Here is a 5,306-nt window from a genome sequence, read left to right as displayed (position 1 = left end):
GTGGGTGCTGTGATTACAAAACATTCCTCGTCCTGATGGGAGATCCCCGTGATCGACTCCTATACACCCATAGAATCTGAGCACCCTCCTCACTCCTTCCGTTCCTGAAACTCTGCTGTTTTCCATTTCATTTTATTTCCTCCTCTGATGATGATTCATTCGCCTGCTTCACCACGAGTCAATTGTTTCGGAATGATTGTTTTACCTCGTAACAATCTGCCGACAGAACTGAACTGGACTGGAAACGGGAGCCGATACAATCGCAGCTGAGCCGATAGTGTACGGGTGCCGGCGCGATAGTGTACGGATGGCCTGCTAAGATGAGAGGAGACATCGGACATATTTGGTTAGTGGCCTTTGCTACTCCCTTCTTTTGGTCAAATATGTGTACCAAGATATACTAAGTTTAGTATAAATTTTAAATGCGAAATGATAAAAATATTTTTGAAAACTAGCTAAAATATTCTAGAATCTACTATAAATAAATATAGATAAGAGATATTTTATAGAGATAAAATTAGAAACTATGGGACAAGTATTTAAAAATAAATAAAATAATTAAAAGTGATAAGTATTGAAAAGTGGATGTAATATAACTTAGACGGATAGTATTTCAACATTTACTCTCCTTCGCGGAAAATGACTTCCTCCGATCATCAACACCTCGTGATCTATCAGCACTATCCTCACCTTCTTCAATGCCACCACTATTATTTGCCTCAATACCTTTGCACCGGTTCATCCTTTGCCTCGATGTCTTTTGAGGAAGCAATAGTTGCATCAGCATCCACTTCCTCATCTTCGGAGACCGAATCTTCGAAGTCATAATTTAAATTCACATCTGGACCTCTCACGAACCGAGTTACGAGAAACCTCTAGGTCCGCAACTTGGTTACCAACAAGTTCCAGATTGCTATTGGTGAAAACTCGCCTCCTAGAAATCAAGTTGTGCCTAGTTGTAGTTGAGCCAAGCATTTACCAGACAGTAACTGAAATAAGCCAAGCATTTACCAGACAGACTAAACATAATTTTAGTTCCATACTTCCATGTAGCTGAGCCAAGCATTTACCAGACAGTAGCTGAAATAAGCCTGAAAGATTAAACTGAAATAACACTTTTCGACGATATAATCAGGATGAATTCGACAGGACAATAGCAATTGATCATAATAACTTGCACCATTCATATTTAAACTGCTCAGCTACATTTATTGAGAAAATTCATAATGACTTAAAACCTATCTAATGCATCAGCTATTCAGCTCTACAATAGAAAAAAAAAGCCCCAAAAAAAACTTCCAGGGATAATGGCTGTAGCGAAAATGGGAAGCAAACTTTTCCACGGATAATGATGAAATTAGTTCTGCTACCCAAGGACTGCTCCATATAACAGCACACGGTTTTTCAGGTAGAAGATTGAATAGTCTTGAGCCCTGAATTCAAAAACGACCGCAGAAACAAGAGCTGCTTCTTATGACAGCATAACCTTCCAATTGCGTGTCCAAAAAGCCTTACACTGCAAGTTGACAACCTTCTCGAAGACAAGAAACCAACACTGAAAATCATATTAATTTTTGAGGAAATGGAAACAACGTAAGGTCCACATAATTTCAGTTTCATGTAGCTGAGCCAAGCATTAACCAAACAGTAACTGAAATATGCCTGAACAATACGGCTTGCACCACTTGCAATTAAACTGCTCAACAGATAAGAAACCATCATATTAAACTGAAACACAATTTTTCAACGATATGATCAGGATGAATTAAAAAAGAACAACCACAGTTGATCATAATGACTTGCACCATGGTACTTAAATTGCCCAACAGAAAATAAACGACTTGATAGTAGTAGCTCTGGAAGAAACCAACAGCAGCAGACTCAAGATGATGGATTTGTCCATTTTGCACTGTATTATTGTTGAGCGCCACATCAGAGATCAGTGAGTCCTTGGCCTCGCTATCGACGACAATGTGCCACGATCTGCAAAGAAAACATGCACAAAACTCATAACCAACTGTCCAACTCAGCACTTAACAATTTGAAGAGCTATGCACTAGAACCAACTAAAAGGGTTACAAGAGTGAGCGTGAGATGTGAGCTTCAGCTATGCCAGAAAATAACAGGTTTGTATGCAAACTTAGCAACTCCAATAATGCAAGGTCCTTAACTACGTCAAATTCCAGAATTCAAATTAGATTCCATTTTCCAATGCCATATATTCAGTTTTCTATAACACACAGATTGTCTTTGGCAATCGCGACATGTGAATAACTGAATATAACAAATATTACTTACATTACAACTGTTCACAAACCAGGACCAACTAGCCAAGCAAACACATGGAAGCTGTAAAATGCAGGACAACAGATGAGCAAGGGCTATTACGATACCAGGAGTGCTGAAGCTCATGTAGGGTAAGACGGAATAGTAGGCCCCAGGCTCGTCAACTTTCTTCACTCGCTCTGACTTGAGCTCGATAGTAAATAAGCCAACATCTGTGATCACGAAGATGACATCCACACCCTCTGCAAAACCTACCACATATGCTCCGTCACCGTCACGGGGCTTGGCCATGGCCATGATTGTGTCCAGCTCGATGACCCTGCATTGTTCCCATTCCTCAGCTCCCTCTGCATTCGCCTTCCTTGACCACAGACAAAGGCTGGAATCCTCAATGATGGCGAGCCCCATGGAACCTTGCTCCATCGCCATGAGGGCAACCCAGCCGTCGTGTGCTGCCGGTGGCGGTGGCTTGATCACAGATAAGCAATTCTTGCCCCAGCCAAACTTGACTATCGCAGTATTCCAAATTGTGAAGAAGATTTCATCTCCGACAGGGCGCTGAGAATTATTTGTGATTCTGATTCTATAAGCAAAAAAGAATTGCCCCTTCAAAGGCTGGCTCAAGCTTTCAATGTAGATATACTCCTCCTAACTTGAACTCTTATCACTTAAAGTTCAACACAAAAACTATATTAGGAAATTAAGCTGAACTCAATGAAAGGGTATAGTCGTATTAATTTGCCACGCACTGATTAGTACAATGGGTTAAGTTCCCATTAGAAGATAAGGCAGAGATCAATGCTGTTTGTAGACATTGAAGTTTTATATAGTAAAGCTATATTGAAAGGTAAAACTATACTGGCAATGTTTCTACACGAACCTGTACAAAATTATCTTTCTCTATCTCCAATGAATCAATAACAAATCTCTATCTATTGTTTTAAAAAAACTGTTTGATAGCTTCCTGCATAGTACATACTCACAAACAGTTTGTATTTAAATTCAGTGAGATAGCCGTTGCATGGATGTGCGCTAGTTCTTCAATGATGGCAATGCAGATATTAATCTAATCATACACTGATGTTTTTCAACTTCTCATACAATTGTATCAAAATTTGGATGTTTAAGCATTATTTAAAAATCAGAAAATGAATACATGTCTTTGAAAATCGAGATCAGTTATCAGCAGTAAACATGAACTTGCGTTCTTTGTAGTTGAGCACTCAAGGACAGAGGCTAATTTTGTGAGGGTAGATGACACAATATGTTCTAAATGAATACCTAGGGAGGATAATAGAATTGATTCTGATCAAATGAAATTACAGCTACCTTGAGCTACAGTACCTACTCTAGCAATGCTTATGAGTTTGCTCAACAATGGAACAATATAAGAAGAGAGGAAATAAAACTAAAATACTGCTGATTGATAATCATTATTGAGGAAATAGTTTACAGATAAGAACCAATATACCGTTTAATAGAGATGTCACAAAACATGTGTTAGCATTTTTAGTTTTCTTTTTAATGAAACTACAATAAATAATGGAATTTTATCAGATAAGAAGCATCCCACAAACAAATGATATATGCCAATGCCTATTATTTGACAACCGGTAGAAAAATATCACTACAAATGAAAATTTTGGCACTCAATTTATAAACATGAAATTTTCATTCAACAACGAATGCTAAAATTCCACTCTGTTCCTGGCATGATCAATAACTTAAACCGAAAGTGAAGAGATATAGGCTACAGATCAGGACGTAAACTGGTAACCATTTCACCTCAACTAACCATCACAATTCACGTTTAAAAAAAGCATTTAAAGTAATTGTAGAGGAAAAAGGTATGTTTGCTCACCTGAAATGCTTTTACCATAAGTCGTCTTGTTCTTGAAGCCTAATTTCAATTTCATAGCTATATAAGCAAGGGAAATTCATGGGAATGAAATGATGTTGTTATCCGATTCATCCAATATATCCTTGGTTATGGAAGTCATCATGTCAACCAAAGCATAAAGTCTTCTTTTGGCTTTTACTAAAGGATCGCTTAAACACAAGAGGGCTACTAAGAAGGAAATGTATGGATTTACAATCATATGCATGTGAAAATTGTATTCTGCAGAGAGGAAACACTACCTCATCTTTTTCTTAGATGCAACTTTGCTCGAAGATGTTGGGCTACCTTAGGTTTGCAGGTGCAAAGGAGCCTCCCTCCTCTTCAAGTCCTCAAGAGCCTCCCTCCTCTTGGAGCATTTGGACAGCAAGAAATGATGGATCTTCAATGGGATTGACCCAACAGTCCAAGGTTGTTACGCTAGATTTAAGTATGTTTTCACAATGGTTATCCATAGAGCGAAGAAGAAATATTTCCCTCAAATTGAAGTATGGATAGAGTCCTTGTAAATCTTCGTTTTTCTTTTTTTCTTTTGATGTTCCTTAATAACGTTTGTCTGTAATATATTTTTTTAACACGTAACCAGTAGGAGAAGACCCTACTGTTCCATAAAAAAAAATGATGTTGTTATGCATACCACCTCACGTTGAAAACACATGTCCTATCTTCACTGAAAGTGCTTGAGGTTTGTTTGTAATAGTTTCTGAATAACTGTTGGTCTCTTTCTTGAATAGTTGCCTTATTGGCTGTGCGCCTTATTTTTTAAACAGAGAAGGAGGACCTGACACTTGTATGATTAAAATTAGACACCTTCAAGCTACAGTAGACATCTCTCTAGTAGTTTGTAATAGAACTATATCCAAAGCGAAGATTAGCATGTGTTAGTGAAAGAGACTCCACTAAGCATTTTAGGAAGGCAGCTGAAGAGGCCACTATTGTACAAAGCAAGAGATCATACCGCTGATATTAGGATGCACTAAAATTTTACCATTGAACTATTCAAGCAGCAGGCAAAGTTCTAGATAGAGTTACTACTGCTTTATAGCATGGATGAAATTCTCATGTATGACGTTTTGGCATTTTAATACAACAAATATCTTCAAAAAAATATGAATAATTTATA

The 5,306-nt window shown here is 37.8% G+C and overlaps 1 non-coding gene across 1 annotated transcript; it reads left to right on the top strand.

Annotated features, from left to right (window-relative positions):
• LOC133894228 (small nucleolar RNA snoR8a) lies at positions 1-85 on the top strand. Its single transcript, XR_009905036.1, has one exon. It is a non-coding gene; the product is annotated as a small nucleolar RNA snoR8a (small nucleolar RNA).
• Positions 86-5,306: the final 5,221 nt, after the last annotated feature.

This window comes from Phragmites australis, chromosome 15 (assembly GCF_958298935.1).
Source record: "Phragmites australis chromosome 15, lpPhrAust1.1, whole genome shotgun sequence".
Lineage (NCBI taxonomy): Eukaryota > Viridiplantae > Streptophyta > Magnoliopsida > Poales > Poaceae > Phragmites > Phragmites australis.
The sequence above is the reverse complement of the archived record's forward strand: the minus strand, read 5'-3'. Positions and strand labels throughout refer to the sequence as shown.